A 13812-nucleotide genomic window follows, 5' to 3' on the forward strand; every position below is an offset into this window, starting at 1 on the left:
GAATTAGAAGGAAGCTACTTAAATGCTATTTACTAAAAACAGCAAACTACTTTAAAGGGTAAAATATTAAGGCCATTTACCATTAAAAATTGGAATCAGTACTAATCACTTCACATACTTACTCATTAAATCTTCACACCAGGCCTTTGAGGAAGAGACTATTCATAGGCCCATTTTCAATTTGGAGAAAGCGAGGCAGAAAGAGGTTAAGGTAACTTACTCAAGCTAGTTAGCAGCGAGCCAGGGTCTGTACTCACGCAGTCTGGTTCCAGAATTTCCTCTCCGGCTCCCCCCGCATCCAAGCCCCTTTATCTGGAGCCCAGCACTCAGGCCTGCATCACCAGCCCACGACTTCTGGGCCTGCAGCCTCACTCTGGAGCCTGCAAGGCAGGCGCCGCCTCTGCCGCACGATGATGTCGCGGTCCCCGAGCTCGTCCCCATTCAAGCGGTCCACCACGTCCTTCTAACTCAGCTTCTCCACGCTCTCAGGGGCGACCAGGCCCCGGAGGAAGCACGGCGCACGCGCGGCGTGGCTCAGGCTGTCGCGGTCACTGCGCCCCCGGGGCGCTCACTGCGCGGTGATTTCCACGCCACCCACGCAGGCGTCGAGGGGCGTGAGGCGCACATGCGTGAGTCCCGACGTGGGCACACCTTCCCCCGGCTTCTCTAGCCTGATGGCCTTGGCCTCGGGGTCAGCGACAACATCCAAAGCTGGGCAGCGCTTTGTCTTTGTCCTTGATCGCGGGTGGGGCATCACCTGGGCGGTTTCCCAAGGCATCCTTGGGCGTGACGGGGTTGAGGGGCCGGCTGACGACTCAAGACGGCCACCTCCTCCTCCAGGAAGCCCTCACCTGGTCTGGCCGCAGCCACTCCAGCTCTTTCTGCTGCTCACGCTGCCCGCCCCCTACTTCTGGCAGGCCTTCGTGTGGCACGCATCTCCTTCTGGTGCAGAATGTACTCCAGGGTGGCCTCATGCTCACACAGGTGGCCATCTGGGGTGACGACAGGGTCGTGGCAGGGCTGCAGAGAAAGGCAGCAGCAGTCGAAGTCCTGGGCAGCATGCGGGCTCAGTCTACGGTTCTGGGTCCCGTGGGCGGAGGCTACTGTGTCCTTTTTACTCTCGTGGTCTGTGTAGACGGCTCCTGTGGTGCAGTTCTTGCCTTGCCCCATCATCCTCACAAACGACTCCTCGTTCCTTTGTGGCTTCTTCAACTGTGCCTGTACAGCAGAAAGGATCGAGAATGTAGTCTCCTATTAACTGATCCAGCTCTCTTTTGGTGGGTGTTTTTATGCTATAACTTTTTCCCACCCTCTTACTGTTAACCTGTCTATTCTTTATATTGCAAGTTGGTATTTTTGTGGATGACAAATAGTTCTTGCTTTTTATCCTGTTTGGCAATCTCTGTCTTTTACTTGCAGGGTTTGGACAATTTACATTTAGTGTTATTATTGATATGGTTGGATTTAAATCTACCGTCTTCCTAGTTGTTTTCTATTTGTCCCTTCCATTCTCGGATCCATTTTCTCTCTTTTCCTGCCTTCTTTTGGATTAATAGAGTTGTTGTTGTTGTTGTTTTAATGCCGTTGTTCTGATAAGCTCACCATGTATGCGGATGAACAAACTCTTGTCCTTATAAGAGTTGTTTTCCAAATGTGCAAACTATTTGCCTGGTTGAAGGGAGTTGCAAGAATTTCCTGAAGATAATAGTGAAGTTGTTTATTAGGTTGCAGTCTTATCTTTCTGCACAAGACTCTCCTGGAGCAAATAGTTATGTTATGTTGACTCAGGTCAGCTCAGCTCTCAGCCCAAATAGCTAACTTTAACTTATCCACAGGGTAGGAGAATGGATAAAGTATGGCATTGTTACACACTTGAGTATTATACAGCAGTGAAAATTAATATAGCGATATGAATTAACATGAACGTGAATCTCACAAACAGTGAAAACAGCAAATTGTTAATGAATACATTAGTATGAAACCATTCACATAAATTCAAGAATATGTAAGTAAAACTACATATAAAAACAGAGGAGTGATGGAAACAAGATTCAGAACAGTTCCTTGCCACTTCCTCCACAAGATAAAATAAGGGAAGGGTGTGATCAGGAGGAGCCACAGTGAGAGCATCAATGGTACTGCCCATTTATTAAGGTGAGTGGATTGTTCATGGTTCTTCAGTTTATACTTGTTTAAGCTCTGTATATATTACATATTTTTTATTTTTAAAAATATTCATTAATTTAAGGAGGCAAAATGCTAAATTTGTATAGAACTCAAAACATAACTGTCATCCTCTTCTCTTTTCAAATCAAGTATCACCTGGCATTCAATCATCAGTATATCAGGGCATTTTCAAATTGCCTCCACATTTCAGCCCTGAGTTTTATCTCTACAAGATAAGGAGAAACTGTTTTTATGACCACTGATGTTCCTTACAGAAATAAAATGCTTCAATTTTATATTTGAACCTGCCAAAAACAAAAATAAACAAAACTGGAATCAGAGTCTGTCATTATTTTTTTTGGAGCAGCAGCTAATGCAATATGAACAAGAAATGAAATATTTACAATACATATTGGAGAAAAGAGACATGTTGATGACATGATTGCAAAGTTAAAAAACCCATGAAACTCCACTATAAACTGTGAAAATTAAGAGAATTTGATAAAGTTGTGAACAAAATATATAAAATGCTAACCACTGAGTGTTCCTTATATGATAAATGCTAAGAAAAAAAGTAAGATGTGTTACAGATTGTCTGTGAAGAGGCTCCTTAGTTTAGAATGATCAAAGAAGGTACCTCTGAAGAGATGACGTTTCAGCAAGATCTTGAATGATGAAATCTAACTTGATCCCATGGAGGATGAGTGTCAAATGCCAAACTTTGGGGTACCCCCGGTGAGTGGTGCCTGGGTTTGCATTACATTTAAAGGATCTCAAGGACACATAACTGTTTTCACGGGGAAGGTTGGGAAATACTGGCTGGAGTTCAAGAAAGGAGTTTACTGTGCATAGCCAGAGACAAAGAGCATCCTTCCGAGCTTCCAGCCATTGTACTGATAGTGGTGGGCTGGTTGATGGTAAGCCAGACCAGGAGATGGGAATGGCTCTTTGCAAATCTCAGATTTATCCTCATTTTGGGGAAAGAACAAACTCTTCTACCTAAGCCTGCGGGTTTTGGATATGTTGGAAACATTCTTTTCCTGCAGGAGAGATGAAAAATTCCGATAGCCAAAGACCAGCAGGGGCAAAACTTTTGTCCAACGAAGTAGGTTTATTGACTCACTGCAATGAGGGAGGGCACGCTAGGTGCACAGTCAAGTGTCTCTTGGTAACAAGGAGCAGGGAGGGATTTTTTTAATGAGGCTTGTGCTTGTGTTAAATGATTCTTAGGACAGGTTAGGGGCAGCAGCAATCATCTTTGAACTTTTTGCTCTCATGGAGAGCTGGAAGTTGCAAAGCTGGGCTGGGACATCTGTTGTAAGAAATCAGTAGCACTCAAAGAAGAGGATCATCATGATATTCTACAGCTGCAGCATGACCTTTGGAGAAACATTCTTTAATGTTAACTTTGCAGTTGGCTTTATTGTGTCCGTTATCACGATCTGGTTAATAGCAGGCCTGATATTTAATACCTCAGAGAAAAAGTATAAAATGTCCCTTACATTTTTAGGAAATCAGGGCTGTGATTGATAGTGTTTTTAGCCTCATTGTGCTTGAGGTGCAGAATAAACCCACAGAATAGCCACAGCCTGGCTTAAGTTAGACCAACTATCTTCCATCCAAGTCAGGTCGGCCCTAGTTAGGAATAGAATCTGAATTGGAATGGCCTGTTTTGCTAAACTACAAATTGAATCTAAGCACTTTTTTTTATTGAACCAAAAAATTTTTTTCTCAAAAATATTACCTAAGGAAAAACAACCTAACAAACCAGTTCAAATGAAATTTTATCCCATCTAACTCTTTAAACTTTTTATTGTTGTAAAAATACATAACATTAAATTTACCATCTTAACCATCTTAATTGTACAGTTTAATAGTGTTGAGTATATTCACATTATTATACAACAGATCTCCAGAACGTTTTCATTTTACACCACTGAAACTCTATATCCATTAAACACTACTTCCCCCTTCCCCCCTGCCCCACCCTTGGTAACTACCTTTCTATTTTCTGTTTCTGTGATTTTGACTATTTTAGATTTTTCATATGCGTGGAATCACATAGTATTTGTCCTTTTGCACCTGACATTTCATTTAGCATAAATGTCCTCAAGATTTATTGATATTGTAGCCTGATAGAATTTTCTTTTTTTAAGGCTGTATAATATTCAATTGTATGTATGTGCCACGTGTTCTTTATCCACTCATCTGCTGATGGACATTTGGGTTGCTTCCACCTCTGGCTGTTGTGACTAATGCTGTGATGTACATGGATGTGCAAATATCTCTTCAAGATCCTGCTTTGAGTTCATTTGGATATATACCCAGAAGTGGGATTGGATCATATGTTAATTCTATTTTCAGTTTTCTGAGGAACCTCCAAACTGTTTTCCGTAGTGGCTACACCATTTTATATTCCCATCAACAGTGCACAAGGGTTCCAACTTCACATCCTCGCCAAGACTCATTTTCGGTCTTTCGATACAGGCGCTCCTGATGGGTGTGAGGTGATATCTCATTGTGGTGTTGATTTACATTTCCCTAATTATTAGTGATGTTGGGCATCTTTTCATGTAGTTATTGGTAATTTGTTCATCATCTTTGGAGAAACATCAGGTTCTTTGCCCACATTTTAAATTGGATTATTAATTTTTTTGTTGTTGAGTTGTAGAAGTTTCTTGTATATTCTGCACATTAACTCCTTGTCACATGTATGATTTGCAACTATTTTCTCCCATTTCATAGATTACCTTTTCACTTTGTTCATTGTTTCTTTGATGTTAAGAAGTTTTAAAGTTTGGTATAGTCCCATCTGTTTTCTATTTTATTGCTTGTGCTTTTGGTATCATATCCAAGAAATCATTACCAAATCCAATGTCCTGAAGCTTTTCCCCTATGTTTTTTTTTATGAGTTAAATAGTTTTAGTCTTACACTTAGGTCTTTAATCCATTTTGAATTAATTTTTGTATATTATGTTATTGATGACACAAATTACCTCTTTTTATATTGCATATCTATTAACAGATTTATAATTTTTATGATTTAAAAAAAATTCTATACATATTTATAAGAGATTTACTCTCCTCTCTTACCATATTGCAAGCTTCTCTATTTGTCTGTGTATTTACCCTTATAAGCGCCCTGATGAGAGAGAATGGAGTTCGTGAATTCCCTACTGGGTTTTGATGTGGTTGGCTTCAGGTTCACCTGGGGTGCAGGAACCTTTTAATTGGTTTCTGGATTTCTCACAAGGTGTTGTGTTGATTTTTGTTGTTAAATGCGTGTCTCTGTAGGGGAAGGAGGTTCTAGGGCTTCCTTTTCCACTCTCTTGCTGATGTCACTCCTCCTGATCTACTTTTCAAAATCAGAACTTCCAAACACTCTCCACTTGATTTAGTTAAGGATCTTTAGCACAGAGTTTGCAGAAAATCTGTGTGGTTGGAAACGTCTGGAAGAGACTTAAAGAAAGCATACCAACATGCATTTGAGTTTATTAAGCAGAAGCAGAGTGCATGCTTCCTCCTTCATCTTTCTCTTCCAAAATATTATGGGCAAATATTTTCAGATTTCATGCCAGGTGCTGGGGGACAAAGAGGAATGGCATTATGCATGCCCACATTTTACATAATTCTAAACTTAGGTTCAAAAATGTTAAAAAAAATGGGGCCAGCTCCCATGTCTAGTGATTAAGTTCAGTGCCCTCCACTTTGGCAGCCCGGCTTCAGTTCCCAGGGGCAGACCTACACCACTCCTCTGTCAGTGGCCATGCTGTGGCGGCAGTCCACATACAAAAAAGGGGAAGATTGGCAGTGGATGTTAGCTCAGGGCGAATCTGCCTCAGCACACACACACAAAAAAAGTTGAAAAAATTAACCAAGAAGTACATCTAGTAGTTGACTAAGCTAGGATTTTAATTTATGCCTGTCTGAATCCAATACCTCCAACAAAACCTTTGTTGGAAAGAAACCAAGACTTTTAGACAGCTCTAGACAACTGTTATAGGTGTCTCTTAGGTTTTTCCCCTCACACAATCCTCTTTCCTCTTTAAAGTTGTTTTTTTCTTTCTTACCTCTGCACTTCTACCTGATGGCCCATTCTCTCTTTGTTACCTACCTTCATAGAGGCCCAACATAGATTTGTATGAAGGAGTGATGCAAGATAGAGCCATCCTTAGTTTTCTCATGGTTCAAGGGAAAATTAGCCTTCATTGAAGAACCAGAAATTGAGCTGTTATATGATTTTCAGTAGAGTAGCCTACATATTTTCTTGGCTCTGGGCTTCTTTTCTTCTATTTATAAAGTGAGGGCTAGTGAAAGTCACCTCCCAGTGAGAACTTGTCCCCTCAAGATTGATAAATACTTGGTAGAGGCAGCACAGACATTTCAAGAGCAGCATCCTTGAGCATCCCTGCTGTTTTCAATTAGAAGGTTACTGGCAATGTAGCTATCGGCGTAGAAAAAAAAATCTTTGAATGTCTACTCAAGAGTTTAGGTGACTGGCTTGGGAGTCTAGTGGAGTATCGGGTAGTTATTATTGGAAGAAACACCAGCTTTTATTTCCTCTCCTAATATGAGGTTTGAGCAGATAGATGAAAATAGAATTAGATTCCAAGTACTGCTTTTGAAGCCCTCCAGCCAAGAAAAGGATGATCTTGTATTTGCATCCAAACCGGAGAAAACAGTGAGACAGTAATACGGCAGGAAGGTTTTTTTCTTTGTTTGTTAATTTTGTTTTTGTTTTGGTTCTGAGGTAAAATCTAATGAGGGAATGAAATGCAGGGGACTGAAAAAATATTTGATTGATATTTGTCTTTGGGGTTTTCCCTCTTCTTTTCTTTCCATCCTGTAAGTGGCTGCTCACAGAAAGAGCACTTAATGAACTATGGCAACAGATGCCTGCTTTGCTATGCAGTTCTTCAGTTTATAACGGTACAGCAGACCCGAGGAGTGAATAATATTTTTCTCTAACCAATCCAGAGTTGAGAGCACTAACAACTGCGTTGAAGGAAAGGAGATCTTCTCTGGACAAGGATGATATTCCCTGGGCCGTTGAAGAAGATTATTTTTTATTTTCTTAAATAGATGGACCAGATAATATTTGGGGCATGTGAGTCTTAAGCAAAGAATCTTAACAGTGGGTATTCTTTTGTCTCATAGGGCTTTAAGTATTCTCACTTTTAAATTAATGAATATACACATCCAGCTGTTACGGCACACTGCATGCTAGAGAAAAATAACTTACCAAAATATCTCCAAGTTCTGTGTAAAAAAAGAGGATTACTTATTTTTCTCAACATCTTAAGGAGATTTAAATTTTTAGTAAAGATTTGTTTGCTTTACTTACATATTATTGGAAAGTTGTTATATTTGTGAAATCTAGAAACTTAGAACTTTAGCTCCTGCATAAAACCCCTTACTTGAAATGTGAAGCAACATAATATGTATGTATGTATATAATATGGTGCATACATATACATAATATGTATGCACCATATTTTCAAAATAAAATGAATAGATTTTGGTTCACCTTTACATAAAGATCGCACCTTCACAAACATGGAGATGTCCTGTAATTTAATTTCCTAAGCACCACTTTTGGGCTTTTATCTGTCTCCATCTTTCAGCATGCTTTGATCATTCAGGTGTAAAGGGATAGAAGGCAGGTGTTTTGAAAACACTAGTTAACGCTACAAGCACTATAGAAACTTAGGTTCATCAAGAATCTAGGATAAATTTGAGAGGGCTTCATTTGTTCACTCTTGTAATGATTATTCTGAAATAGATGGCTCTTCTCAAGACACACTAACAACTCTATTTTAAAACAACTTTGCAACCAAAATGCAGAAACTGCATAAATTCATGTTAGATTCAAGAACCACCAACTTTCAATGTTATTATCTATGTTAATGGGACATATTGGATTTAAAAAGCAGAATACCTCAACAGAACAGAATTTGCTTAAAGTGTGTGTTTTCAAAGGGAGACCTTGGAAATGAGAGAGTAATAAAATGGCTGAGATAAGCTCTCTAGACATCTCTGGCTGTCTAGGAAGCTACATTTGCAGGAGAGACCTGAGAGAGTCCAGTGAAAAGAGAACACCAAGAGATATTGGAGAACTAGCTGTGACTTTGAATGCTTTCCCCAAGCAGACACAAATTGGTTGGTAGGGTGGAAGTATTATCAGCTTGAGATGCTTGAGCACAAATCTTTCCCAAATCATCAGCTGACCACTAAACTATACAGGCATGGGGCAACCCCCAGGAAACCAGAATAAAAAAACAAAAATAAGGATAAAAAGAGTACACTACTTGGGAGATATTTTTTGTAATTTAAGTTCAAGCAAGTAAATAATAATAATAATTTATGTAATAATAATTGAAAGAATACACAGCTCCTACAATACATTATCTCAAAAGAAATCCATATTTTCTATAATATATTATCTAAAATGTCCAGTTTTTCAACCAAAAAATATAAAACATGCAATGAAATGAATGTGTGAGTCATACAGGGGGAGGAGCAATAAAAACTGACTCTCTAGGGACTGGATACTGGATTTAGCAGTCAAAGACTTCAAATCAGTGCTTATAAATATGTTCAGAGATTTGAGGAAACTCTTCAAAAAATTAAAGGAAAATATAATGGCAATGATGCACTGAATGAGGAATCTCAGTAAAAAAATTGAAATTATAAAAAAGAACCAAATGGTATTTCTAGACTTGCAAATGACAATACTGAAATTAAACATTTACTGGATGGGATCATCAGCATATTGTAGATATCAGAAGAAATAGTCAGTGAACTTTAAGATAGATTAACAGAAATTATCCAACCCAAAGAGCAGAGAGAAAAACAAAAAGATTGAAGATAAGTAAACAGAGAAGGTCAGACTTAAAAATGGCAGAACAAGGAGCTTGACAATTCCTATCTTCAAAAAGCAGTGATGAAAGTGGACAGAATTTTCAGAAAACAACCATTTTAGGACTCCGGAAATTAACCAAAGGCATACAATTTGACAAGCATTTATTAAAGATGAATAACTGAACCTTGGATGAGAACAATGGGAGACTCTGGCATTTTAGCCAGGAGGTGCTCTTATCCCACCCTATCCTCCCCTCTCAGATCCATCGGCATAGTAGTTCTACCAGATCAGGGTAAGATGTGAAAACTGGAAGCTTTGCTATCAGAGAGGAATGGCTTAAGTTGGAGTGTGGCATGAGAAAAATGAATGTCCCTGGCAGTTGTTGGAAACAGTAGCAAATGAACAAGGAGACCAATATAACTCAGCTGATGTTGTAATTCTGAATGGGGAAAGTGATGGAGAGGCAGACTAGCCAGACATCTAACAGGGAAATCTGGGAATGAAAGAGCCATAGTGGACAGTGATAAGCTCCCACATATCCCTGGAAATCTATGCAGTGGTGCACACGCATAAGGTTGTGTATGCTTAGGAGACACCAGAAAGGGCCCTAGCATTTTACATGTCCCTGGCTGAACATGATGCCCTGCACACATGCAGATGTGATATGAGAAGGCCCAGCAGACTTATAAACTAGTTGGATTTTTTTTTTCTTTTTGTGAGGAAGAGCAGCCCAGAGCTAACATCCAATGCTGATCCTCCTCTTTTTTTTTGCTGAGGAAGATTGGCCCTGAGCTAACATCTGTGTCCATCTTCCTCTACTTTATATGGGACGCCGCCACAGCATGGCATGACAAGCGGTTCGTGGGTGCGCACCCGGGATCCAAACCCGCGAACCTCGTGCTACCAAAGTGGAGCACGTGCACTTAACCACTTGAGCCACTGGGCCGGCCCCAAATGGTAACCAACCCCATTACCACTTGGATTTTTAATGCACTTCCCAACCTACACACGGATCCATTGGCAAAGGGTAGAAGCCTAGCTGGCCCAAGACATTTGAGCACAACCTATAACCAAATCATTGGCTGACCCCTAAGCTGTGCTGTCTCAGAGGTGACATTAGGAAGCCAGACTTAAAACATAAAAACAGTATTTTTTTAAAAAAATGAACAGAAACTTCAGTGTCCACACACTGCAAGTCAGATAGACTCTATAGTGTTAGTCCTGGTACATCACTAAACAAAAACAAACAACAACAAAATCTACATCAAGAGCATCACAATCCAGATTTGCTATAAAATATTATCTAAATTGCACAGTTCTCAAAAACAAAATTTATGAGACATGCAAATAAATGGGAAAGTATGACCCATACACGAGGAAGAAAATTAGTCAGTAGAAACTGTCTCTGAGGGATCCCAGATGTTGTACTTTGAAGACAGAGGCTTCAAAGTAGCTAGTATATATAAATTCAAAGATCCAATGGAAAGCATGTTTTAACAGCTAAAGGAAAATATGAGGACACTGACTCATCTAATAAATGATCTAAACAAAAAAATAGAAATTATAGAAAAAAGAACCAAATGGAAATCCTGGAGTGGGAAAATACAATAACTAAAATGAAAAATTCACTAAGGGTGCTCAACAGCAGACATGAGATGGCAGAAGAAAGAATAAGAAAATGTGAAGATGGAGCAATAGGTTTAGCCAATCTGAATAAAGGAAAGAAAAAAGAATAAAGAAGAGTGAACAAATCCTCAGAGACCTGTGAGGCACTGTCAATCAACCAGCATATGCATAAGAGGGAATTCCAAAAAGAGAGAGAGAGAGGAAGAAATGAGTAGAAAACATATTTGAATAAATAATGGCTAATATCTTCACAAATTCGATGAGAAAATTGATTTTACAGCTACCTAGGACACATCCTACAGTCTCTAAAGATCGTAAATATAGAGTTATAATACTGTCCAGTTATTCCCCTCCTACGAATCTAGCCAAGAGAAAGAAGACATATATCCACACAAAGATTTATACATTATTCGTAAAAACTAAAAATATCCAGTGTCGTCTTTGTTGTTGAGTAGATGAACAAAATGTGGTAATATCCACACAATATAACACTATTCAGCAATCAAGAGGAACAAACCACTGTTATATGTAAGTGAGAGTCCTACACTGATAGATTTGCATTCAGAGAGTAACTGTCTCTGTAGAGCTCAAACTTCTTTACCCTTTATTATTAGTAGTAATATATGTATTGCTATTATTAAACAAGAAGATATCACCAATCCCTAAATCAATGTGTAAAATATGTGGGGTTTTTATATTGGAGAAAATACTTTCTCAAAGATCTGACTCTTTTGCCTATACTTTCTTGGTTGTGGAATTGAAGGTTATGTCCAAATATGCCAGACTCCTGGAAGGCACATGGAGGATGCTTCTTGTCCTGATGAGTTTCTTCTCATTTTTCTTCTGATGGACTCTGGGCAGAATGATACACTGTGAGAGAAAGCAGGACAAGAGGATAAGAAAACACTGCGTGTGCTCTGATGTTTTTCCGTTAAACTATAACGTGACACATTTTTCCTTCAGATCAAGAAAAATACTAATCCGTAGGACAGAAGAGATATACTGTTGAGTTTGTGATTTCAAAGGGAATGAAAACATTTCACCTGTCTTCGAAATAGCAGCTTTCCTTCTCTTGCCTGGACACACTTTTTTGTGCTGGGGCTCTCAGCAAGAGAGCTCCGAGTTTCTTCTCAAAGGAGAGAGCTGCGAATGGGACTTTCAGGATCGGTGTTGAGCTGCCGAGAGACTTCATCAGGCTTTGTCAGAAAGAGTCTCATCACAATCAAAAATAAACTCAGTTCCCTAGGAAAGAGGCTCCACAGTGCCGTCCTGGATTAATACATGCAATTACTTCTCTCGGGAAGACAGATCAGTTCCGTATTCAGTCCTAGCACAGATGAGAGCTAGAGCATCCTTGCCAACCTGAGGCTGTCACATGGAGATGATGTTGAAAGGCAGATTATGCTTCAGCACGTTTGGGGTGGGGATCCTAGGTCATACTTTGAGTAGCAAAGAATTAGAGGGGTTTGTAAATTTTGGAAGAATAAAGTATAATTTATTTGAAGACTAACTCTGGAAGAAATGATTTCCTTTTTCATTAACGTTCCTTTCATTTCAGCGAGAAATAATGAGATTTTGGGGAACTCAAGGAGCTGAAGAATAATTTGATTATTGTTTTTGAAGACTTTAGAAAGAAACAGCTGTTTTCACTTAGCCAAAGGGCTAATCAAGTTCTCCAGTGATGTTTCAGAGGTTTTCACTGAGTCCTTCCACCGTGGTGTCAGGGAGGGTAGTTCTGATAAAAGCTTGCATTCAGGAAGAAACTTTCCTTAGGAAGATCACATTCTTAAACTTGTTTATTACTTCTTTGTTACTTTTAACAATATTTGTATTATTATTGTTAAGCAAGAAGAAATCACCTGTCAAGTTGTTTCCAAAGTGGCTGTCATAGGGATGTGTGCATCCTGGAGATGCACAAAAGGATCCTCTGGGTTTGGGAAGAAGAGATTAGAATTTCCATACTTTTTAAAGTGTAAGAATTAAAAAATAAATTAAGCTTTACTATTACTCACTATAGTTTCATCAAATGTAAAATGTCATTGTTAAGATGTACCATTAATGAGTATTCCAGAAAGAAAAAAAATGCTGACAAGTAAACCATGACGCAATGCCTTCTTTTCAATCTTATTGAAAGAGCCCTTTTCTACGTATTTAGATGTAATGTAGATTTTTTTAATCGTATATGGCTCTTATGCACACGTGAAAAGGAGAATAGAGGTAAAATAAAGTTCACACATGGTCAGGTAATAACTAGGCCACAGCTGCTGTCTGGCCAACAGTGATCAATCATAAGACAAACCTCGATTTCAGAGCCATCAGGATGTGAAAACCTGTGTCTTCAAATCACTGAAATACAGTGAAATGCAGAGTGACACTGTATTGCTGGGTAGTTATCCACATTTCTGAAGAAATCCTAAAGGAAAAAGGAGGTGACCTAAAGTTGCCCCTGCCCCTCAGCTCCTCGTCCTGACCCCAGGAGGGGTTGGTGCTCACTCGCAGGAATACAGGATCAGGCCTGTCACAGGATGTGGACACTTCCACTCTCCAGCTCTCTCCTGCCCTATCTTCCCTGAGCACTCAAGAGATTCTACATAGGGGTCTAAATTTATTTCCTGAAGCTCAATAAAACTAGCACCTGGTTAAGAAAGTTTACTCAATTAAACCCTGCTTATTTTCTCAAGAATTAAGATGCAATCTATCAGGCATCACTGACTAGTCAGAAGTGAGATTTGGTAAAGAAGATTGGAAATATCCTAATCCAGCTTCTCTCTCTCCCTCTCGCTGTCCCTCTCTCCCTCTCTTTCTCTCATTTTATGTTATGTTTATGACTTCACTGTTTAACAAAAGGACTCTACCAGTGAGAGGACCCTTCTGTGTGCCTACAGTCTATACCTGATCCCAGCAGAGCCTCACACTGGAGAGAGTAATGAGCCAAGAAAGTATCTGATACTACCTTTATTTGGGATGCTTGTTTTAAGTATATGGTAATCCCAATATTAGCTAGGCTTGCAGGAAAATACAACATTTAAAAACAAGTGAAAAACTAACTAATGAAATATTCTTTCTATGAAATAGCAAAACTGTTCTCAAGAAAAAGAAAAGTAGGTAGGGTAAAATAAGCTTTATTGGGAAATATTTTTTCATTTCCATAGTTTATG

At 39.3% G+C, this 13812-nt stretch overlaps 1 pseudogene; it reads right to left on the minus strand.

Moving 5' to 3' along the window:
• Positions 1–568: 568 nt before the first annotated feature.
• LOC101393576 (nitric oxide synthase-interacting protein pseudogene) lies at positions 569–1173 on the minus strand (annotated as a pseudogene).
• Between the last annotated feature and the right edge of the window lie 12639 nt (positions 1174–13812).

This window comes from Ceratotherium simum, chromosome 30 (assembly GCF_057802395.1).
Source record: "Ceratotherium simum simum isolate JZ-2026a chromosome 30, ASM5780239v1, whole genome shotgun sequence".
Classification (NCBI taxonomy): domain Eukaryota; kingdom Metazoa; phylum Chordata; class Mammalia; order Perissodactyla; family Rhinocerotidae; genus Ceratotherium; species Ceratotherium simum.